Source organism: Ranitomeya imitator, chromosome 2 (genome assembly GCF_032444005.1).
Source record: "Ranitomeya imitator isolate aRanImi1 chromosome 2, aRanImi1.pri, whole genome shotgun sequence".
Classification (NCBI taxonomy): domain Eukaryota; kingdom Metazoa; phylum Chordata; class Amphibia; order Anura; family Dendrobatidae; genus Ranitomeya; species Ranitomeya imitator.
In genome coordinates this window covers 495,955,582-495,981,847 of record NC_091283.1, presented here as the reverse complement: position 1 = coordinate 495,981,847, position 26,266 = coordinate 495,955,582, and the positions used below count along the sequence as shown (strand labels likewise).

Here is a 26,266-nt window from a genome sequence, read left to right as displayed (position 1 = left end):
AAAAAGTGCTCTAAAAGTGAACCTGGAAATTATAGGCCAGTAAGTCTAACCTCTATTGTTGGTAAAATATTTGAAGGGTTTCTGAGGGATGTTATTCTGGATTATCTCAATGAGAATAACTGTTTAACTCCATATCAGCATGGGTTTATGAGAAATCGCTCCTGTCAAACCAATCTAATCAGTTTTTATGAAGAGGTAAGCTATAGGCTGGACCACGGTGAGTCATTGGACGTGGTATATCTCGATTTTTCCAAAGCGTTTGATACCGTGCCGCACAAGAGGTTGGTGCACAAAATGAGAATGCTTAGTCTGGGGGAAAATGTGTGTAAATGGGTTAGTAACTGGCTTAGTGATAGAAAGCAGAGGGTGGTTATAAATGGTTTAGTCTCTAACTGGGTCGCTGTGACCAGTGGGGTACCGCAGGGGTCGGTATTGGGACCTGTTCTCTTCAACATATTCATTAATGATCTGGTAGAAGGTTTACACAGTAAAATATCGATATTTGCAGATGATACAAAACTATGTAAAGCAGTTAATACAAGAGAAGATAGTATTCTGCTACAGATGGATCTGGATAAGTTGGAAACTTGGGCTGAAAGGAGGCAGATGAGGTTTAACAATGATAAATGTTAGGTTATACACATGGGAAGAAGGAATCAATATCACCATTACACACTGAACGGGAAACCACTGGGTAAATCTGACAGGGATAAGGACTTGGGGATCCTAGCTAATGATAAACTTACCTGGAGCAGCCAGTGCCAGGCAGCAGCTGCCAAGGCAAACAGGATCATGGGGTGCATTAAGAGAGGTCTGGATACACATGATGAGAGCATTATACTGCCTCTGTACAAATCCCTAGTTAGACCGCACATGGAGTACGGTGTCCAGTTTTGGGCACCGGTGCTCAGGAAGGATATAATGGAACTAGAGAGAGTACAAAGGAGGGCAACAAAATTAATAAAGGGGATGGGAGAACTACAATACCCAGATAGATTAGCGAAATTAGGATTATTTAGTCTAGCAAAAAAGATATACCCAAAACAGCGGCCTAAATACGGGCACTTCCAAATATTACAAAGTATCAAATCAGAGAGAACACGGAAGCTTCTAGCCAATAAAAACATTAAAGTTTATTAATAATCCATATAAAAACTAAACAAGTCCAATAGTACTCAATGGCGATACAGTGACAGAATCAACTGACTGCATGAGGTAAATACAACATAAAAAACCTATAATAATCAAATGATCCCAAGACCATAAATAGGTAGGCAAGTAATAGATCTTACATATGCAAAAAATGATGTGATAAAGTTCTACACGCCCAACATACAAAAACAGGCTTTTAACAGGTAAATTACCATATATATAGTTGATATAAATCATGCATGTATCACAATAAATAAAGTTTGAAAATATATGGGCTCAAATATGCTGCCTACAAGAATATTAACAAAAATGCCTAAGTTAGCAATCACAAATATGCTACACAAAACAGGAGTGATAGAAAGTACATGGCAGAAACAACTACCTAAAGCTAAAGTTGTAGCGATACTAACGATCCAAAGTGGAGATTCTACACTCACTTGTATGGTAAGTATAAAGTGCTTGTCAGCGCTAAGATACAAGGCAAGGGGATAGGTTAGGATGTATATTACCTGACATGCGGCTCAGTAGAAGGACCCCGACGCGCGTTTCGCGGTTAGGCTTCGTCCAGGGGGATAATCATACCGTCAGTGGCTATGTGGGGGTTTATATAGCGGTATGTATGCAGTGGTGGCAGCGGTTTAGAATGGCGCTCCCTTCAACACGCCGGCTCAGACGTCACTGCCGGTCAGCGTCACAAGGAGCTCATCCACTCCCCAGCCCGACGCGTCAGAGCAGGGGGGCGGAGCGAGCTACAGAAGAGACGCGTCGCCACAGCAACCCGACGCCGGGTGTATCAACGAGCGCTCACCGCATAGGTGAAATGGGAGCTAGGATATAAAGACAGGAGAGCTTCTGACTATATTGCTAATAGTGGACATAAGTGAAAAAGTGCTGAAGTGCAATGTCTATAGTGCAGGTACAGATAGTATACTAAAAATATATCCCAGGAGGGATACATAGTGAACTAAGATAGAAATATATATCTATAGTGAACTAGTATTGTCATAATGTGCACTGATTGATCTAATAAATCACACCAAGATATAGCCTATGCCAATCTCTATAGTACAGATACATATATTGATAAAACCATACAAAGATGTATATGATAATCTAAAAAGGAGAATATACATCCAAGCGCATAATTACATAAAGTAAACTAGAAAAGAAAAATATGTATAAATAACCCATAATACTATAGAGTACGCTAAAAAACCGCTAAATAAACTATACATTAAAGAAAGGGGGCATAACTAAGCACCTCATTCAACCCCAGTGGTTGCACTGAATTGACTTTAGAAATCCAGCGGGCCTCCATTTGTGCAAGGTTTTTGTCTATTTTTCATATACACTGTAATTATAGATATATATTCGTATGTTGTAATTATAGCACTTCTATTTTTTCATACCTGGTAATAATTGATATTTGTATATTTTTATCACATTTATTAATACAATTTTTTCATGATATCCATGGGAGGTATATATGCATTTTTTGCAAGACCTCTGGTGTCACTTTATATAAGGTTTTTTCTGTTTTTATTTTCTATAATTTTTTTTCTTTTATGTATAATTCTTTATAAGGTCTTTATACTAGATATAGGAGTCTTTCCATATTTGGAAGACCTCTGTATGTTAGATATTTAGCACATTATTATAGTTTTTTCACATGAGAACACTTAGCGTACTCTATAGTATTATGGGTTATTTATACATATTTTTCTTTTCTAGTTTACTTTATGTAATTATGCGCTTGGATGTATATTCTCCTTTTTAGATTATCATATACATCTTTGTATGGTTTTATCATTATATGTATCTGTACTATAGAGATTGGCATAGGCTATATCTTGGTGTGATTTATTAGATCAATCAGTGCACATTATGACAATACTAGTTCACTATAGATATATATTTCTATCTTAGTTCACTATGTATCCCTCCTGGGATATATTTTTAGTATACTATCTGTACCTGCACTATAGACATTGCACTTCAGCACTTTTTCACTTATGTCCTCTATTAGCAGCATAGTCAGAAGCTCTCCTGTCTTTATATCCTAGCTCCCATTTCACCTATGCGGTGAGCGCTCGTTGATACACCGGCGTCGGGTTGCTGTGGCGACGCGTCTCTTCTGTAGCTCGCTCCGCCCCCCTGCTCTGACGCGTCGGGCTGGGGAGTGGATGAGCTACTTGTGACGCTGACCGGCAGTGACGTCTGAGCCGGCGTGTTGAAGGGAGCGCCATTCTAAACCGCTGCCACCACTGCATACATACCGCTATATAAACCCCCACATAGCCACTGACGGTATGATTATCCCCCTGGACGAAGCCTAACCGCGAAACGCGCGTCGGGGTCCTTCTACTGAGCCGCATGTCAGGTAATATACATCCTAACCTATCCCCTTGCCTTGTATCTTAGCGCTGACAAGCACTTTATACTTACCATACAAGTGAGTGTAGAATCTCCACTTTGGATCGTTAGTATCACTACAAATTTAGCTTTAGGTAGTTGTTTCTGCCATGTACTTTCTATCACTCCTGTTTTGTGTAGCATATTTGTGATTGCTAACTTAGGCATTTTTGTTTATATTCTTGTAGGCAGCATATTTGAGCTCATATATTTTCAAACTTTATTTATTGTGATACATGCATGATTTATATCAACTATATATATATATATGGTAATTTACCTGTTAAAAGCCTGTTTTTGTATGTTGGGCGTGTAGAACTTTATCACATCATTTTTTGCATATGTAAGATCTATTACTTGCCTACCTATTTATGGTCTTGGGATCATTTGATTATTATAGGTTTTTTATGTTGTATTTACCTCATGCAGTCAGTAGATTCTGTCACTGTATCGCCATTGAGTACTATTGGACTTGTTTAGTTTTTATATGGATTATTAATAAACTTTAATGTTTTTATTGGCTAGAAGCTTCCGTGTTCTCTCTGATTTGATACTTAGAAAAAAAGATGACTGAGGGGCGATCTAATAACCATGTATAAGTATATTAGGGGACAATACAAATATCTCGCTGAGGATCTGTTTATACCAAGGAAGGTGACGGGCACAAGAGGGCATTCTTTGCGTCTGGAGGAGAAAAGGTTTTTCCACCAACATAGAAGAGGATTCTTTACTGTTAGGGCGGTGAGAATCTGGAATTGCTTGCCTTAGGAGGTGGTGATGGCGAACTCAGTCGAGGGGTTTAAGAGAGGCCTGGATGTCTTCCTGGAGCAGAACAATATTGTATCATACAATTATTAGGTTCTGTAGAAGGACGTAGATCTGGGGATTTATTATGATGGAATATAGGCTGAACTGGATGGACAAATGTCTTTTTTCGGCCTTACTACCTATGTTACTATGTTACTATGTTCCACTCTTGATTTAGCTTCCCTCTTACGTACTCTGTGCGCCAGGAGTGCACCTGCTCTATCACCTGCGGCATATACAGTACATGAATTTCTTCATGTTATGTGCATATCTGGCCAGAAGATTTTCTCTCAATTTAAACCTAATCTGATAGATCTCGGAGATAGAAGGCGTGGGAGCAGACTTGTTGATATTGTCTAAATATTGCAGGTGGGAAAGTAAAGCCTCTCTGCCACTCTCCCTCTTCCTTTTCAGGTAGGAAGCTTGTTGGAGAAGCACACCTCTAATCACTACTTTATGCGCCAACCATAAGGACTCATCAGAAACCTCTCCATTATCGTGTATCTGAAAGTAATGTTCCAACTCCGAAGAGACTCTATCTAACACCTCCCCATTCAGCAGCAATGCAACATTTAATCACCACCTAAAGGCTGGGTTAGCTTGTTGTGCTAAAGTAAGAGTTAGAGTGATGGGAGCATGATCAGACCACGTTATTAAGCCTATAGTTGCAAATCTACATCTGGACAAGGTTGCACTGTCTGCTGTCTGTTAGAAAATAATCAATGCAGGAGTATGTGGAATGCCTGGAAGAGTAAAAGGTATAATCCCTCTCAGATGCATGCGAATATCTTCAAAAATCATGCAGGTGAAATTCGCCTGTGAGGAGAGTCAAGTCCCCTCTAGGTCGTCTGCTACCAGAAGAGCAATCAAGGTCCACCCGCATGGGGAGATTAAAGTCACCACATATTATATTTCTACCCTTCACATTCGCAGAGACTTCATGAAAGGTTGTTCTCAGGAATTTATGTTGTCCTTCATTGGGAGCATAACGATTTGTCAACGTGTGTAACTCACCATTCAATATGCACGTGATTGTTAAGCACCTACCCATGGGGTCATTATTTTGCGCTATCAATTTAAAAGTGATTGTATTTTTCACCATGATGCACACACCAGCCTTTTTGGTTGGGTCATTAGCAAATAGAATGTGTGGGAAGAGGGGATGACGGAACCTAATATTATCCTCAACCAACAAATGGGTCTCCTGCAAGCAGATAATATCTGCCCTTGACCGCTTCACCTCCCTCCACATCATAGATCTCTTCTCAGGGGAGTTTAAACCCCTCACATTCAAAGAAATAATTTGTAAACTCATGGTACCGTTATACTAAAGTCTAGAAGAAAGGGGAAGGTCAAGTATGTAGTAAAAAGAACCAAAAACTAAGAAATAAAAAGAAGTAAAAAGAAAGGAAAGAGAAAAAAAAAAACTGAAAAAGACCAAAACATAGGTCAATATACGAGGAATCATCGTAAGAATGCCCGGAACAGTCCAGACAGTCCGCAGAACAGAATCTGCGTAAAGGGGTGGAAGTGAGAGGTTCACAATCCAAAGGCCCACTGAGGGGTGCAGTAGGAGAGCTCAGCAATACAGACACCGTCCGTGTGGCACTGTCAATCCGTAGACAAGTCTGAGGCTATTTTCCTTCCTGTATCTGCAGGTCTGATAGCAAAGGGTATTTTCCAGGCCGTAAGCCTCTCCTCTGCCTGTTTAGGCGAGGAGCAGGCAACCGTGCGACCTTCATAAGTGATAAACGCACAGGATTAAACCCCCATCGGTAACGTATATTGATGTCCCTCAATGCTTTACAGACATGGGTGTATTCTCTCCTTTTGGCCAAGGTAGCAGCTGACAAATCCGGGAAATCCTGGAGATCCCGGAATTTAGGGGGTAGGTCAGGGGGGCTCCTTATCTGCCACAGGAATGTCTCTTTAGTAGTGTACAAATGAATCCGTGCAAGGATGTCTCTAGGAAGAGATGGATCTAGATGCTTGGGCATGAGTGTTCTATGAACCCTGTCCGCCAGTAGATCTCTCAAGGAATGTGAGGGCAGAACAGCCTGTATAAATTTCTGAAGGAAAGCAGCTAAATCTTTATCTGCAACATTCTCAGGGATTCCTCTCAAACAAATATTGTTCCTCCTGGATCTGTCCTCTAAGTCGTGCAATTTATTAAACGCCCCTGCTAACTTGCCTTTTATAACTTGGTTTTCATCCACCAGAGTGTTAATTACAGAGACATAGTCGGACATTTTGTTTTCCAAATGATCCGTGCGGGCCCCTAAGGAGTTAATATCTCCTCTGATCTCCTTCAACATGTCCTGCATATCCTCTTTTAATGAGGCGCGTACAGATGAGAGGAATTCTTTCATATCCCCCCTGGTCATAGGTGCAGAGCTGCTATATTGTGCTCCCGCTGAGGTCTCACCTCTTTATGAATCCCGGGAGCCGTGGGAGGAGTGTGATAATCTGGAAGGAGAAGCTGCCGCCATTTTCCGTGCGGCATGTGCGGTTTGAGACCACGAAAAGAAGTCTGGCAGGCAAGGAGGAGAGGCCTTCTTATGAGATCTGCCTCGGGTCATCATGTGCCCAGTCGTGCTGCGGTGCTAGCGGTAAGTGCCTCAGCGGTCAGGAGAGTCAGTGAAAGCTGGTATGAGCCGCGTTATGTCTGGTGGTGCCAAAGCTCGTCACCTCATTTTAGGTCCAGCTTGACAAGGTTAGGTGTGGGACAAGCCCAGGACAGTGAACTTGAGGATACAACTCCGTGAAGGATTTAGGAAAGTTCTGTAAAATGATAAAAGCGCTGGTGTTTCTGTTGTTAGATGTTTGAGAAGCGAGAGGTGCAGAGAGCAAATCACAGGCCCTTCTCCACAGGGGAAGCACAGGCCCGTTATACTCACCAGGCGTCGAGGCTCAGGCTCCAGAGAACCCTTCACAGTCTGTAAAAGCTATTTTCTTGAGGTCCACCAGGCGCAGCACACTCTCATGGAGGCTTAGATAGTAAAACGAGATGATTTACAGCAGCAGTGTGGCCGATGGATGTTGATTTCCAGGCTGGAGATCAGGAGCTCCTAGAAGACTTCACTAGAGCTCTTGATGGCGTAGTTAGACTTGAGCTGCAGGAAGCCACCCATGATTGTTTTCAAGATAAAGTGCATGTTCTGTTGTTGACTGCAGATTGAAGCTTGCAGGATAGGTCAACCAATCCATGGTGTCACCAACTTTGGTTTGGATGACGCTGTCACAACTGAGCAGATTTGCTGTCGCCATGATTTCAGCATCAGTTGCCCAGACTCCATCACGAGAGATGCCAGAGGTGTTCACATATTCATTCACATCTTGATTACAGTAGCCCTGTAGTTTTTTGGACAAGTCAGTTTTCATATGGTGGATGACTTTAGCTCTGAGAAGGGAGTAGTTGTCCTCTGTTCCTGTCAGGAAATAGCTGATGGCCCGAAAATAGAAGTTCCCATCACCTTTGGTTTTATATGTACGCCGTGGTTGTCCAAGATCTCGTGCATCCAAAGTACACAATCCTATTAAACGTAAGGTCAAGAGTGGTGGTAAGATACTTCCTTCCTGAACTTGGTAGTGGGTTGAAAGTCTTGGTTTGCTGGTGTTTCTGTGTGGCAGAGTCACTAGGACAGTCTTCAGGGGACTGTGGTGGTAGAGAAGTCTCTTCATCCTGGTAAATCTTAAGGTTGCTGGCATGGTAGGTGTTGCTTAGTATCTTGCCAGTCTTATTGTTCTTAAGTTTTACTTGTCCCTTGGTTAAGGACTCCACAAGTAAATAGGGTCCAACCCAGTGTGGTGCCATCTTTGAACCCATGCGATGAATACGACATTGATTCTTGATATAAACAATGGTGCCAGCAGTGATTTCTTTGTTGCTCTTGTGTCGGGGATCAAAGGCACACTTTTGGTGTTCCTGAGCAGAATGGATGTTGGTACTTACAGTTGAGAGGAACCTGTTATGAATGGTTGTGAGTGTATTTAGCACATCAGGGTTGGCATCATCTGAAAGAGACATGACATCCACAGTTTTATTTTCTGATGGATTGAGGTCAATAGGAAGCTTAGCCTTTCGTCCATACATGACCTAAAATGGAGTGCACTTGGTTGAGGCATGCACAGATGTGTGATAGGCAAAAAAAACACCAGGGATGAACTGGTCCCAGTTGGTTCCTTGGTCATTGACAAGCTTGCAAAGAGATTCTTTGAGTATGCGATTGTCACGTTCCTGATGGCCATTTGTTTGTGGGTGGTAGGCAGATGAAATGCGGTGATCTGTTTTAAAATTATCCATCAGGTTGTCGATGATCGAGTTCACAAACTCTCTTCCCTGGTCGCTAATCAGAGTGTCCATACAGCCTAAGTGGCAAAAAATGGTGTACAAAAATTGACATGGCACTCTTTGTATGGAACAGCTGTTGCTTCAGTCCACTTCGAAAAATGATCAGTGACAGCAACTATATATTTGTTGCCGTTTGATGTTTCCTGAAGAGGACCGATCATATCAATCCCAACTAAGTTCCATACTTTTCCAGGCACTGGTATACTGTTGAGTGGTGGAGCTTCTTTGCTGATTTTGGGACATGGGGCAAAACATTTTTGACAGGCTTTGAAATGTTGGTAAACATCATTCTTCATTCCCTTCCAGTAATAATGGTTAGAAATTTTGGCAAATGTTTTATCTCTACCAAAATGGCCACCAGAAGTTGGGTTGTCGTGACAGGCCTTCATGATATATGGCAGTCGGTTTTAGTGAGAACCTTCTTTTTTCCGTAGTATATTATCCCTTTCTCTGCTCGATATGGCTTAGATGTTTGTCTAAACTGGGACATGGCATTTGAACGTTTCTCTGGAGATAGATCGTAGATCCACTGGGGGTACTTTTGTTCTGTTGCAGTGTAGAATCTCAAAAGCTGATCACATACTTGGTCTTCCATTGTTGTCAAAATTGGAAAACTTTTTTTTTTGTTGGAGGTGTTCCAAGTTCACTTTATATTCTTTATCAGGATAGAATAGGAACTCACACTGGAGAACTTAAGGTGCATATCATAGAGAGCAGGGAGAAACATACATAACAAGTTACAACACATAACATTAACTATGCACTGATGGAACTGCACCATCTACTGTCAGTTCAATGTAATGCCTCCAACACATGCTATAAGTCTAGTCCCTTGCACTAGATTTGCTGCTGATTTTCAACAGGGAAAAAATGAGCAGTCAATCTGCATCAAAATTCGCATCCCAATGATGTGGATTTTTTGTGCAGAAGCACAGCAGATTTCTCCGTGTCACGTGGAAGATGGAAATCCGCTGCAGACTGCATGAAAATCTGACAAAAGCCACATGAAATGGTATATGGTTTGTGTATGTGCATCTATATATACTGTAGCACTACAGCAGCGAAAACACACTAATATTCTGCCCTAGAGGAGTATAGACCATGGGTATATTATACCTAGGCCATATTATACTCCTCTGGGCCAGAATATACCCCTGCTGCTGTAATTCAGATTTTTGATGCTTATGAGAACCATTGAGTGATGTACTCAAGAACGGAGCTCCAGACATCGCACAGGGGCCCCAGACATCGCACATCGCACAGGGGTCATAGACATCTTAGGCTAGTTTCACATTTGCGCACGGCTGTGTACGCTCTCAGTGAAGCCCCGCCCACTGCCGTGCCTGCCAGTTAAGCTCCGCCCAGGTACGCATGCGGCCTGCATGCCCTATCTTTATCATTGGGTAGGCAGGCCCTGCGGATGTTTGCGTTTGCATGCGTTGTTTTGACGATTTGGTGAACGCAAGAAAATCCAACTTGTTGCCTTCGCCACGGGTTGCAGCACCATCAAAAGAATGTGGGCAGAGCTTAACCGGCAGGGAGCAGCAGTGGTCAAGGCTTCACTGAGAGTGTATGCATGCGCACGGCTGTACGCAAATGTGAAACTAGGATTGAGTGATATACTCAAGAGCAGGGCCCCAGACATCACACAGGGGGTCCCAGACAGCGTACAGTGGGTCCCCGATAGCACACAGGGGGGCCCAGACAGCGCACAGGGGACATGCGCTCTGTCTATTTCCCCTCCTTCCGTGCTCTCTTACCCCCTTGCTCACTGTCTCTGCCCCTGTTCACTATTTGGGACCCCCTCTGGGCTGCCTGGGGTCCCGTGGGCTGCCTGGAGCCCCTCTGTGCTGCCTGGGGCCCTATGGGCTGGCTGGGGTCCCTGTGGGCTGCCAGGGGTCCTGTGTGCTGCCTGGGGCCCCATGCACTTCCTGTGGCCCTTGTGCTCTGCCTGGGGCCCCGTGCACTGCCTGGGGCCTCTCTGTGCTGCCTGGGGCCCTGTGCACTGCCTGGGGCCCCTGTGTGCTGCCTGGGGCCCTGTGTTCTGCCTGGGGCCCTGTGTGCTACCTGGGGCCCCTGTTGGCTGCCTGGGGTCCTGTGCGTTGCCTGGGGCCCTGTGTGCTGTTTGGGGCCTTGTGCTCTGCCTGGGGCCCCATGTGCTTCCTGGAGCTCCTATGGGCTGGCTGGGGTCCCTGTGGGCTGCCTGGGGTCCTGTGCACTGCCTGGGGCCCTGTGCAGTGCCTGTGGCCCTTGTGCTTGTGCTCTGCCTGGGGCCCCGTGCACTGCCTGGGGGTTCTCTGTGCTGACTGGGGCCCCTGTGCATTGTCTGGGGCCCTGTGCACTGCCTGGGGTCCCTGTGTGCTGCCTGGGGTCCCTGTGCACTGTCTGGGGCCCTGCGGGCTGCCTGGGGCCCCGTGCACTGTATGGGGCCCCGTGCACTTTCTATTGCCTCTGTGCTCTTCCTGGGGCCCCTCTGTGTGGCCTGGGGCCCCTCTGCTGCCTGCGGCCCCTCTGTGCTGCCTGTTGCCCTGTGCGCTGCCTGGGGCCCTGTGTTCTGCCTGGAGCCCTGTGGGCTGCCTAGGACCCTGTGGACTGCCTGGGGCCCCTGTGGATTGCCTGGGGTCCTGTGCACTGACTGGGGCCCCGTTTGCTGCCTGGGGCTCCGTTATTGATTATATCACTCAATGGTTCTCAAAAGGCTGAAAAATCTGATCTACAGCAGCTGGGTTATATTCTGACCTGGAGGGGTATAATCTGGACTAGTCCAATTTATACCCCGGGGTATAGTTTGGGCTAGGCCAGAATATACCCAGGGTATAATCTGGCCTAGGCCACTTTAACCCCGGGTATATACTGGGTGGGGGGGGGGGGTTAATCTGGCCTGTTACACTGGCTTTAAAAGCTGTTTTCCTACACCCAGATAAGAGAGCCTTCGAGGCCTTGTGTAGCCAGACGATGACGCTGGCTCAACACCTCCAGCCTTAGGTGCTATTGTGCTTTTGCCACTACCACCAGATGCACCACCACCACCATCAGTACAAGCTGGCAACCACTGCCCACGGGCTCTTCCACCAGACTTCCTAATTTTTTGGAAAATCTAACCAAAATAACAACCGTTATATGGTACTGTAAAACAAGGTAGAAGGTGTATATAAACTTGTTGAGAATTTAAATCTCCCTTTTTTTGGGGACACTGAACCAAAACTCAGGCCGAGTGTATAAAACAATGCAATCTAAGTGGCAGAAAGTGGTTGGCTGATATACGAAAAACTAACGGGACTGAAGTATCTCCACTTTGTAAGAATTTGAATCTCCCTTTTTTGGGGGGGGAAAACTGAACCAAAACTCAGGCCCTATGCATAAAACAACACAATGTAAGTGGCAGAAAGTGGCTGGCTGATATACGAAAATACGAAAAACCAACAGGACTGAAGTATATCCACTTTGTGAGAATTTGAATCTCACTTTTTTGGGGGGAGACAAACAAAACTCAGGTCCAGTGTATATAACAACGCAATCTAAGTGGCAGAAAGTGGCTGGAAGACATATGAGAAAATACAAGGGCTGTAGTACAATTTCAATCTCCCTACAATGATCTCAGGACGAGTATGGCAGCAATAAAAACGACTGCTGCACACATAAGTGTGGACAAATAAAAGGAGAGATTCAAATTCTCACAAAGTGGATATACTTCAGTCCTGTTAGTTTTGTGTATGTCAGCCAGCCACATTCTGCCACTTACATTGTGTTGTTTTATACACTGGGCCTGAGTTTTGGTTCAGTCTCCCCCCAGAAAAGGGAGATTCAAATTCTCACAAAGTGGATATACTTTAGTCCCGTTAGTTTGTCGTATATCAGCCAGCCACTTTCTGCCGCTTACATTGTGTTGTTTTATACACTGGGCCTGAGTTTTGGTTCAGTCTCCCAAAAAAAAGAGAGATTTAAATTCTCAACAAGTTTACATACACCTTCTACCTTATTTTACAGTACCATATAACGGTTGTTATTTTGGTTAGATTTTCCAAAAAATTAGGAAGTCTGGTGGAAGAGCTTTTTGGAAATGGAAACTTCATTCTCCAGCAGGACTTGGCACCTTTACACATTGCCAAAAGTACAGATGGTTTAAAAACAACAGTATCACTGTGCTTGATTGGCCAGCAAACTCACCTTACCTTTACCCCATAGAGAATCTATTTGGTATTGTAAAGAGGAAGATTAGAGTCACCAGACCCATCAATGCAGACGAGCTGAATGCGGCCATCAAAGTGACCTGGGCTTCCATAACACCTCAGCAGTGCCACAAGCTGATCGCCTCCATGCCACGCCGCACTGATGCAGTAATTGATGCAAAAGGAGCCCCGGCCAAGTATTGAGTGCATTTACTGAACATACATTTCAGTAGGCCAACATTTTGGATTTTTAAATCATTTTTTCAAGCTGGTGTTATAAAGTAATCTAATTTTAAAACACTTAAGTACTTTTAAAACGTTTTCAATTCACCTCACAATTAATAATAAAAGGGAACTTTTCACATGAAATAAACGAAAATAACCTGCAGATATTGGGTTAATCTGAGTTCTGATCCTACAAGGTGCCTGCATTTTCACCCCTGCTGCCAAAAGGAAATAAACTTTATTTTCCCTGGCAGCATTTGAGTTTCAGTCACAAGGGTGTCGTTGATGCGGTTTTAGTCACCGATATGTGTATAGAAAACGGTGGCAGTAACTGCACCTCCGGCACTGATTGACAGCATGCCGTGATCCCGAGCGAGCTGTCAGTCAGTGCTGGACAGGTTCAAAACACCATTAACCTGCAGATTAACCCCATATCTGCAGGTTAATAGCTTTTCTTTCAAGTGGCAACTTCCCTCCTCGTAGAGCTCTAGTGATGTAGAAATAAACAATGCAAAACTGAAGATTCTTGAAACGTTAAATATAATACTTTTTTAGATTAGATACAGTAACATCTATTTACTGTAAGTACCTGACAGCCTACAATTGAATCCTTCAGATTTCCCAGTCTTTTGATATCCAAACAAATTGGCAATTTTTTTTTTACCAGTCAAGGATGTACCTACCATAGAAGCAGCAAGGGCACTTTCCATATGGTTCTCTGAAGCAAAGGGCCAAACTCAGATTTGGTATTTCCATGTTAAAGAATAAAGATCCAACACCAAGAATTTCAAAAATAACAAAAAATGACTTATCAGTCTGCCACAACAGCATTTCAAAACTTTCTCCTTCGCTCTTTGAAATTTGTTAAATAATAAAAGAATATATATATATTTTTTTTTACCCATCATGGGCTTTCAAGGTAAATAAACAGATGTAGCAGAGGCAGAGCTAATGATATTAGATATAGCAGAGCTGAAATTGTCATTTGGTAGAATAGATTATGGTCTTGTTAACTGGAATTTTAGATAAGACTATAGGTAAATTTAATTCAGTTATTAATATGCGCAAAATATATCCTACATCAGAAATATAACTACACGACGGGCAATTAATGAAATACTTCACTTACCTATTGGAGCCAGATGTGAAAAATGTTAGATTGGAGCTTAGACGCTGTGTGAAAGCAAATAGTAGAATGGCTTACTGATTTATAAAGACAGGGAGGTGTTATTACAACTCAGAGAACATTCTTTGATTGATGATTTCCATAAGTTTGTACAGATGCAATTGTTGGGTGTAGCCAGCATTACGCCTACAGTAAATAAATAAAATCAAAGTCCTTTATCTTTCCATATTTAAAATTAGAGATTAAAAACATTGTTGAAAAACAGTGCAAAAAATATTCAGGATCAACCTTACGCATTTAGTACAATTCAGTTCTTATTCATTGTACTATGAATGGCACTATGAATATGAACTGAATTGTTTGAAATGAGTAAAATTCATCCGGAATATTTTTTGTACTGTTTTTCAAGGAATTTTAACATGGAATAATAAAGGACTATGAATTTATTTAATATCTGTGGACATATTGCTGTATATACCCAATATTTGCATCTTGTGAGGGATTGCCTCAATTCGATGCTTCCTCAGGTAGACGCAGGAACACTTTGGCAGTAAAACACCTGCTGGTTTATTAAAGTCCACATAGACCAAGGCAGGCTTCAGAAAACAAAACCAGATCATTCCTAGCTTAACCCCTTAGTGACAGAGCCAATTTGGTACTTAATGACCCAGCCAATTTTTACAATTCTGACCACTGTCAATTTATGAGGTTATAACTCTGGAACGCTTTAACGGATCCCGGTGATTCTGAGATTAGTTAATAAATAACATTTCCCACATGTCTACTTTACATCAGCACAATTTTGGAAACAACATTTTTTTTTGTTAGGGAGTTATAAGGGTTAAAAGTTGACCAGCAATTTCTCATTTTTACAACACCATTTTTTTTTAGGGACCACATCACATTTGAAGTCGTTTTGAGGGGTCTATATGATAGAAAATACCCAAGTATGACACCATTCTAAAAACTGTACCCCTCAAGGTTCTCAAAACCACATTCAAGAAGTTTATTAACCCTTTACGTGCTTCACAGGAACTGAAACAATGTGGAAGGAAAAAATGAACATTTAACTTTTTTTTTGCAAACATTTTACTTCAGAACCATTTTTTTTTTCACAAGTGTAAAAACAGAAATTTAACCATAAATTTTGTTGAGCAATTTCTCCTGAATACGCCGATACCCCATGTGTGGGGGTAAACCACTGTTTGGGCGCACCGCAGAGCTTGGAAGTGAAGGAGCGCCGTTTGACTTTTTCAATGCAGAATTGGCTGGAATTGAGATTGGATGCCATTTCATGTTTAGGCTACGTTCACACTAGCGTTGTGCGCCGCTGTGTCGGCGACGCAACGCACAACGCACGCAAAAACGTGGCAAAACTCACGCAAAAACGCTGCGTTTTGCGACGCATGCGTCGTATTTTGCCGAAAATCGGACGCAAGAAAAATGCAACTTGTTGCGTTTTCTTGGTCCGACACTTGCGGCAAAAAAGACGCATGCGTCGCACAACGCAACAAAAAAAAACGCATGCGTCCCCCATGTTAAGTATAGGGGCGCATGACGCATGCGTCGCCGCTGCGTCGCCGACGCAAACCCGACGCACATTAGCTTAACGCTAATGTGAACGTAGCCTTAGAGAGCCCCTGATGTGCCTAAACAGTGGAAAACCCCCACAAGTGACACCACTTTGGAAACTAGACCCCTTAAATAACTTATCTAGATGTGTGGTGAGCACTTTGAACCCCCAAGTGCTTCACAGAAGTTTATAACGAAGAGCCGTGAAAATAAAAAGTCACATTTTTTCTACAAAAATGATATTATTGTCCCCAAATTTTTATTTTCACAAGGGTAACAGGAGAAATTACACCACAAAAGTTGTTGGGAATTTTCTCCTGAGTACGTCGATACCCCATATGTGGGGGTAAACCACTGTTTGGGCGCACCACAGAGCTTGGAAGAGAAGGAGTGCCGTTTTACTTTTTCATTGTAGAATTGGCTGGAATTGAGAACGGACGCCATGTCACGTTTGGAGAGCCCCTGATGTGCCTAAACAGTAGAAACCCCCCACAAGTGACCCCATTTTGGAAACTAGACCCCAAAGGAACTTATCTAGATATGTGGTGAGAATTTTGAATGCCCAAGTGCTTCACAGAAGTTTATAATGCAGAGTCATGAAAATAAAAAATATTTTTTTTTTCCACAAAAAAGATTTTTTAGCCCCCAAGTTTTTATTTTCACAAGTGTTAGGCCGCCGTCACACATGCGAGTTTTACGGACGTAAGAGCGCAGAATCTACGTCCGTAAAACTCGCAAAAAATACGGCACAATTATTCTCTATGCCCCTGCTCCTATTTGCCGTATTTTACTGATCAGTATTATACGGCTTTCTACGGCCGTACAAAATCGCAGCATGCTGCGTTTGTCACCGTACTGCGCAAGAAATACGCCAATGAAAGTCTATGGAAGCGTGAAAAATACGGATTACACACGGACAAGCAGTGTGACTTGCGAGAAATACGCAGCGCTGTTAGAGAGAAAAGCCGGTAATTCAGTGCGGTGTACAGTAAAATCACACTGACAGCTTACAGTAGAATAGGTAGAATAAATGTGTACACATAGAATAGGTATATATATATATATATATATATATGTCATTAGACACATATATGTATATATATTAATATTTATTCCAGCGCTAGACAGCTTGAAAGCCGGTAATTCAATTACCGGCTTTTTCCTTCTCCTTCCTAAAACCCGACATGATTTGAGACATGGTTTACATACAGTAAACCATGTCTTCTCTCCATTTTTTTTGCAGATTCCACACTACTAATGTCAGTAGTGTGTATCAGCAAAATTTGGCCGTTCTAGCTCTTTAAATAAAGGGTTAAATGGCGGAAAAAATTGGCGTGGGCTCCCGCGCAATTTTCTCCGCCAGAGTAGTAAAGCCAGTGACTGAGGGCAGATATTAATAGCCTGGAGAGGGTCCATGGTTATTGGCCCCCCCCTGGCTAAAAATATCTGCCCCCAGCCACCCCAGAAAAGGCACATCTGGAAGATGCGCCTATTCTGGCACTTGGCCACTCTCTTCCCATTCCCGTGTAGCGGTGGGATATGGGGTAATGAAGGGTTAATGCCACCTTGCTATTGTAAGGTGACATTAAGCCTAATTAATAATGGAGAGGCGTCAATTATGACACCTATCCATTATTAATCCAATACTAGTAAAGGGTTAAATAAAACACAAACACATTATTTAAAATTATTTTAATGAAATAAAAACAATGGTTGTTGCAGTATTTTATTCAACGCCCAATCCAGTCACTGAAGACCCTCGTTCTGTGAGTAAAAAAACATAATAAACCAACAATATACTTACCCTCCGCAGATCTGTAACGTCCAACGATGTAAATCCTTCTGAAGGGGTTAAAACATTTTGCAGCAAGGAGCTGTGCTAATGCACGCTGCTCCTCGCTGCAAAACCCCAGGGAATGAGGCTAAAAATAGATCAATGATCTATATTTAGCATCATTTGCGGTGAGGCGCCCTCTGCTGGCTGTTCATAGATCGTGGGAAATTACCTAGAAAGCTCCCTGGCTTTAATAATAATGGCCTCTCCATTATTAATTAGGCTTAATGTCACCTTACAATAGCAAGGTGGCATTAACCCTTCATTACCCCATATCCCACCGCTACACGGGAATGGGAAGAGAATGGCCAAGTGCCAGAATAGGCGCATCTTCCAGATGTGCCTTTTCTGGGGTGGCTGGGGGCAGATATTTTTAGCCAGGGGGGGGCCAATAACCATGGACCCTCTCCAGGCTATTAATATCTGCCCTCAGTCACTGGCTTTACTACTCTGGCGGAGAAAATTGCGCGGGAGCCCACGCCAATTTTTTCCGCCATTTAACCCTTTATTTAAAGAGCTAGAACGGCCAAATTTTGCTGATACACACTACTGACATTAGTAGTGTGGAATCTGCAAAAAAAATGGAGAGAAGACATGGTTTACTGTATGTAAACCATGTCTCAAATCATGTCGGGTTTTAGGAAGAAGGAAAAAGCCGGTAATTGAATTACCGGCTTTCAAGCTGTCTAGCGCTGGAATAAATATTAATATATATACATATATGTGTCTCACTGACATATATATATATATATATATATATACCTATTCTATGTGTACACATTTATTCTACCTATTCTACTGTAAGCTGTCAGTGTGATTTTACTGTACACCGCTCTGAATTGCCGGCTTTTCTCTCTAATATATGTGTCTACTGACACATATATATATATATATATATATATATATATATATATACAGTATATATATATTCTCTTTTCTTTTTGGGACACATGGATCACTTCTATAGCGGTATGTTGGTTTTGCTAGCCTGCGAGAAAACCACGCAGTACGGATGCCATATGGATTACATACGGAGGATGCCATGCGCAAAAAACGTTGACACACCCTGCCTACGGAGGAGCTACGGACCACTTTTTTCGGGACTTTTCAGCGTATTACGGCCGTAATATACGGACCGTATTGTTTTACGCTGTGTGTGACGCCGGCCTTAGGGGTCGAGTTCCCGCTTCTGCACAGGGGGAATCTCGAGCCATCTCTGCTGCGGTCTCCCATTCGTATCCAGCCGCAGTGGAGTCTGCTCAGCAGAGGCGTCGGTCCCAGCGTCTTGCTCAATCTCACTCTGTTCTAAGAGTTGCTGCTGCTTCTCCAGCTTCTGCCATTAAAGTCAATGCTGGACTTCTCTGGGACTAAGTCCTTGTCTGCACATACTGAGCATGCCCAGGGCAAGATCTCCCGTTGGATTTCGAGGGTCATGTGGTCAGGCTCTGCGCCACATTCCATTGGTCCTTTTGGCAGGTCTTGGAAGGGCAAAAGTTCTGTAGCCACTTCCTGTCCTGCAACTATATAAACTGCGCATGACCGCATGGCCATGCGCTAGTATTGTTTTGAAATTATATGTGTGTGTGTAGATGGATGTATGTCGATGGATGAAAGCTCCTAAATATCCCTCCCTAGAGTTGTTGACTGCTCGTGGATGTTGGTAGCTATCTAGCGCCCGACTAACCATCTGTGCAATACACACATTACAGCGTCCTGTTGCTGTGTCCGCCTGTACGGCACTGTGCGCTTGTCTAGCGCTTTCCATACCCAAGCCTGGGTGGTTAGTGGTGTCCGTCACTGCGGCATTGCTCGCACTTCTGTGCCTATAATTAACTATTCAGTTTCCTTACACACCCAGTTGCGGTGTAGTGCCAGCAAGGGTCTAATCGAACTTCAATCCCAGTTGGGGTAAAGTTCGCTGACTACTTGCTCGCGCTTTATGTGCGGTACCGCGGTCCTGTGACATAACAGGATTGCTTCCTCCACGCTGGGTGAGGTTGAACCCACGTGTGTGTACTTTAGTGTACCGCCATATAGTCTGCAATTTACTAGCAGCAGGTTTTCACCTGTACGGTGGACCCCGGACTGCGAACGCATCTATATCCTCTTTCTTAGTGCGTTCCGTCAGTCTGACAACAAGGGTAACAGGAGAAATTGGTCCCCAAAAGTTGTTGTCCAATTTATCCAGAGTACACTGATGCCCCATATGTGGGGGTAAACCACTGTTTGGGCACACGGCAGAGCTCAGAAGGGAGGGAGCACCATTTGACTTTTTGAGCGCAAAATTGGCTGTCATGTTTGGAGACCCCCTGATGTACCTAAACAGTGGAAACCCCCCAATTCTAACTCCAACCCTAACCCCAACACTCCCCTAACCCTAATCCCAACCGGATCCATAATCCTAATCACAACCCTAATGATAATCAGAACCCTAACCCCAAAACAACCCTAATCTCAAACCTAACCATAACCCTAATCAAAACCCTAAATCCAACACACCACTAATCCTAATCTCAACCCTAACCTAAAACCTAACCCTAATCCCAATACACCCCTAACCCTAATCCCAACCATAACCCTAATCCCAAACCTAACCCTAATCCCAAATGTAACCCTAATGCCAACCCTAACCCTAATACCAACCCTAATCCAAACCCTAATCCCAACTCTAACCCTAACTTTAGCCTCAACCCTAGCCCTAACTTTACCCCCAACCCCAGCCCTAACTTTAGCCCCAACCCTGACCCTAGCCCTAACCCTAATTTTAGCCCCAACCCTAGCCCTACCCCTAACTTTAGCCCTAACCCTAACTTTAGCCCCAACCCTAACCCTAAATTTAACCATAACACTAGCCCTAACTTCAGCCCCAACCCTAGCCCTAAGGCTACTTTCACACTCGCATCGTGTGGCATCCGTCGCAATCCGTCGTTTTGGACAAAAAACGGATCCTGCAAATGTGCCCGCAGGATGTCTTTTTTGCCCATAGACTTGTATTGCCGACGGACGGCCACACGTTGCGTCCGTTGTGCACTGGATCCGTTGTGTTTTGACGGACTGTCGTCACAAAAAAAACGTTCAATGTAACCTTTTTTTGTACGCTGCGTCCACCATTTCCGCTCATGCGTGGCCGTAATTCTGCCCCCTCCTTCCCAGGACATAGACTGGGCAGCAGATGCGCCCGCCATTTTTTTGCCGGAAGAAGATGGAGGCGCCCATCGGGAGCCACAAGGAGCACCGGGGGAGATGGGTGAGTATCGGGGGGCTATTGGGGACCCCATTTCTCTGTCCTCTAATGTGCGATCACATTGGAGGACAGAGAAATTAAAAGGGAAATCGCGTTATTTTTTGCGATCACCGGTAAACGGTTAATTACCGGCGATCGCAACTCGGGGGTCGGTAAAAAACCCCGAATCATGTTCTCTGGGGTCTCGGCTACCCCCGGCAACCGAGAACCCAGAGAAAATCCGACTCTGGGGGGCGCTATTCACTTTTTCCACAGCGCCGTTAATTAACGGCGCTGTGGTTTAAGTACACTTAACTGCCGCCGTTAAAAGGCGTATCGGCGGTCGTTAAGGGGTTAAAGGAAAAAAACAAAACAAAGTAAGTTAAACAGAGACCTTTCACTGCAGATTTCAACCTGCAGACACAACACACTGTCCTCCGCTCCTCCTTGGAGCTACATGGAAGTACTTCCTATCCAAAGACGCAACACAGACTGAACCCCAGGTCCAGGTATATATCACATGTACTAGTCATGTGATCATGACATCACTGCAGGTCCTCATACTCCTGCAGGTCCTGGGGGGAAAAGGGGTATGGTCAGGGCCAGACTGGGACTAAAATTTAGCCCTGGCATTTGAAGTGACACAGGCCCACTTGTCACATGGTGACTGTATAATATCTTTGTACACTTGTAGGTTACAAGAAGTGAGGGGAGTGTAACACGACTATATAACATATAATTACAGCTGTATCCAGCATAACAGCTCAGTCCCCATAGAATGTAATGCAGCCAGTCCCCATAGAATGTAATGCAGCCAGCCCCCATAGAATGTAATGCAGCACAGCCCCATAGAATGTAATGCAGCACAGCCCCATAGAATGTAATACAGCACAGCCCCCATAGAATGTAATGCAGCACAGACCCCATAGAATGTAATGCAGCCAGTCCCCATAGAATGTAATGCAGCCCAGCCCCATAGAATGTAATGCAGCCCAGCCCCATAGAATGTAATACAGCACAGGCCCCATAGAATGTAATGCAGCACAGCCCTCATAGAATGTAAAGCAGCCAGTCCCCATAGAATGTAATGCAGCCAGCCCCCATAGACTGTAATGCAGCCAGCCCCCATAGACTGTAATGCAGCCAGCCCCCATAGAATGTAATGCAGCCCAGCCCCATAGAATGTAATGCAGCCCAGCCCCATAGAATGTAATGCAGCCAGCCCCCATAGAATGTAATGCAGCACAGCCCCCATAGAATGCAATGCAGCACAGCCCGCATAGAATGTAATGCAGCACAGCCCCCATAGAATGTAATGCAGCCAGTTCCCATAGGATGTAATGCAGCACAGCCACCATACAATATAATGCAGCCCAGCCCCATAGAATGTAATGCAGCCCCCCCAATAGCCCCACAATCCAGTTATCACTCATTGATCTATAATAATAATAAAAAAAACACTCTACTCACCTTTCCTCTTGCCCCGCGCTGCTTCTGGCTCTGGTCTCAGCAGCTGCAGTCTGCCCACCTGGTCACTCAGCAGGTGCGCGATGATATGACGTCATCGTGCATCCGCAGTGTCAGCGGCAGGCAGAGCGGGGAATAATGGGAGAGGGAGCGACAGCAGACGCTCTCTCCTCCATCATTGCATTCAACTGTACCGGCATCTATGACGCCGGCATAGTTGAATGCGGGGCCGGGAATCTGCCGACAACGGAGGGAGTGTGCCGACAGCGGCACACTCAAGCGGCTCACTACTGCCACCGGCCCTTCTGGCATTTGCCAGAACTGCCCGATGGCCAGTCCGGCCCTGGGTACGGTGAGCACCCTCCCACCCCCACTGCCAGGTGTTATGAACAGGTAATTCAGAACCACAATGGACCTTGAAGTTCAGAGCACACAAAGTGACCTGACAATTACCAAAAAACATAGGACGAGCTCTGAGACGTGGGAACTCTGCTGACCGCAATCCCTAATCCTATCCAACCACACTAGAGGTAGCCGTGGAGCGCTCCTGACCAGTCCTATGCGCCTCGAGCACAGCCTGAGAAACTAGCTAGCCCTGAAGATAGAAAAATAAGCCTACCTTGCTCAGAGAAATACCCCAAAGGAAAAGGCAGCCCCCCACATATAATGACTGTGAGTTGAGATGAAAATACAAACGCAGAGATGAAATAGATTTAGCAAAGTGAGGCCCGACTTACTGAACAGACCAAGGACAGGAAAGATTGCTTTGCGGTCAACACAAAACCCTACAAACAACCACGCAGAGGGGGCAAAAAGACCCTCCGCACCGACTAACGGTACGGAGGTGCTCCCTCTGCGTCCCAGAGCTTCCAGCAAGCAAGAAAAACCAATATAGCAAGCTGGACAGAAAAAATAGCAAACAAAAAAACACAAGCAAAACTTAGCTTATGCAGAGCAGACAGGCCACAGGAACGATCCAGGAGGCAGCAAGACCAATACTAGAACATTGACTGGAGGCCAGGATCAAAGCACTAGGTGGAGTTAAATAGAGCACCACCTAACGACTTAACCTCAACACCTGAGGAAGGAAACTCAGAAGCCGCAGTACCACTCTCATCCACCAAAGGAAGCTCATAGACAGAACCAGCCAAAGTACCACTCACGACCACAGGAGGGAGCTTGGCCACAGAATTCACAACAGTACCCCCCCCCCTTGAGGAGGGGTCACCGAACCCTCACCAGAGCCCCCAGGCCGACCAGTATGAGCCACATGAAAGGCACGAACCAGATCGGCAGCATGGACATCAGAGGCAAAGACCCAGGAATTATCTTCCTGACCATAACCTTTCCACTTAACCAGATACTGGAGTTTCCGTCTCGAAACACGAGAATCCAAAATCTTCTCCACTATATACTCCAACTCCCCTTCAACCAAAAGCGGAGCAGGAGGATCAATAGATGGAACCACAGGTGCCACGTATCTCCGCAACAATTACCTATGGAACACGTTATGGATGGAAAAAGAAGCTAGAAGAGTCAAACGAAAAGACACAGGATTAAGAACCTCAGAAATCCTATATGGACCAATGAAACGAGGCTTAAACTTAGGAGAGGAAACCTTCATAGGAATATAACGAGATGACAACCAAACCAAATCCCCAACACGAAGTCGGGGACCCACACAGCGCCTGCGGTTAGCGAAACGTTGAGCCTTCTCCTGGGACAATGTCAAATTGTCCACTACATGAGTCCAAATCTGCTGCAACCTATCCACCACAGTATCCACACCAGGACAGTCCGAAGACTCAACCTGCCCTGAAGAGAAACGAGGGTGGAACCCAGAATTGCAGAAAATCGGCGAAACCAAAGTAGCCAAGCTGGCCCGATTATTAAGGGCGAACTCAGCCAAAGGCAAAAGGGACACCCAATTATCCTGATCAGCAGAAACAAAACATCTCAGATATGTTTCCAAGGTCTGATTGGTTCGTTCAGTCTGGCCATTTGTCTGAGGATGGAAAGCCGAGGAAAAAGACAAGTCAATGCCCATCCTAGCATAAAAGGCTCGCCAAAACCTCGAAACAAACTGGGAACCTCTGTCAGAAACGATGTTCTCTGGAATGCCATGTAAACGAACCACATGCTGGAAAAACAATGGCACCAAATCAGAGGAGGAAGGCAATTTAGACAAGGGCACCAAATGGACCATCTTAGAGAAGCGATCACAAACCACCCAAATGACCGACATTCTTTGAGAGACGGGGAGATCCGAAATAAAATCCATAGAGATATGTGTCCAAGGCCTCTTCGGGACCGGCAAGGGCAAAAGCAACCCACTGGCACGAGAACAGCATGGCTTAGCCCGACCACAAATCTCACAGGACTGCACAAAAGAACGCACATCCCGCGACAGAGACGGCCTCCAAAAGGATCTCGCCACCAAATCTCTGGTACCAAAGATTCCAGGATGACCAGACAACACCGAACAATGAACCTCAGAGATAACTTTATTCGTCCACCTATCAGGGACAAACAGTTTCTCCGCTGGGCAACGGTCAGGTCTATTAGCCTGAAATTTTTGCAGCACCCGCCGCAAATCAGGGGAGATGGCAGACAAAATTACCCCCTCTTTGAGAATACCCGCCGGCTCAGACAAACCCGGAGAATCGGGCACAAAACTCCTAGACAGGGCATCCGCCTTCACATTTTTAGAGCCCGGAAGGTACGAAACCACAAAGTCAAAACGGGAGAAAAACAGCGACCAACGAGCCTGTCTAGGATTCAACCGTTTGGCAGACTCGAGATAAGTCAAGTTCTTGTGATCAGTCAAGACCACCACGCGATGCTTAGCTCCTTCAAGCCAATGACGCCACTCCTCGAATGCCCACTTGATGGCTAGCAACTCTCGATTGCCAACATCATAATTTCGCTCAGCAGGCGAAAATTTCCTGGAAAAGAAGGCGCATGGTTTCATCACCGAGCAATCAGAACTTCTCTGCGACAAAACAGCTCCTGCTCCAATTTCAGAAGCATCAACCTCGACCTGGAATGGAAGCGAAACATCTGGTTGGCACAACACAGGGGCAGAAGAAAAACGACGCTTCAACTCCTGAAAAGCTTCCACAGCAGCAGAAGACCAATTGACCACATCAGCACCCTTCTTGGTCAAATCAGTCAACGGTTTAGCAATACTAGAAAAATTATTGATGAAGCAACGATAAAAATTAGCAAAGCCCAGGAACTTCTGCAGACTCTTCAGAGATGTTGACTGAGTCCAATCATAAATGGCCTGAACTTTAACAGGGTCCATCTCGATAGTAGAAGGAGAAAAAATGAACCCCAAAAATGAAACCTTCTGAACACCAAAGAGACACTTTGACCCCTTCACAAACAAAGAATTAGCACGCAGGACCTGGAACACCATTCTGACCTGCTTCACATGAGACTCCCAATCATCCGAGAAGACCAAAATATCATCCAAGTATACAATCAGGAATTTATTCAGGTACTCTCGGAAGATGTCATGCATAAAGGACTGAAACACTGATGGAGCATTAGAAAGCCCGAATGGCATAACCAGGTACTCAAAATGGCTTTCGGGCGTATTAAATGCTGTTTTCCATTCATCGCCCTGTTTAATACGCACAAGATTATATGCACCACGAAGATCTATCTTGGTGAACCAACTAGCCCCCTTAATCCGAGCAAACAAATCAGACAGCAGCGACAAGGGGTACTGAAATTTGACCGTAATTTTATTTAGAAGGCGGTAATCAATACAAGGTCTCAGCGAACCATCCTTCTTGGCCACAAAAAAGAACCCCGCTCCCAATGGCGACGATGACGGGCGAATATGACCCTTCTCCAAAGACTCCTTCACGTAACTCCGCATAGCGGCGTGCTCAGGTACAGATAAATTAAACAGTCGACC

General features: G+C 44.6%; 1 protein-coding gene across 1 annotated transcript in view; it reads right to left on the bottom strand.

Annotated features, from left to right (window-relative positions):
• LOC138664645 (NXPE family member 2-like) overlaps window positions 1–14,328 on the bottom strand; it is a 312,191-nt gene extending 297,863 nt beyond the window's left edge. The window contains exon 1 of the mRNA XM_069751530.1: window positions 14,246–14,328. The gene's annotated coding sequence lies outside the window, so the exon portion shown is untranslated. The remainder of the gene's footprint in view (window positions 1–14,245) is intronic.
• Between the last annotated feature and the right edge of the window lie 11,938 nt (window positions 14,329–26,266).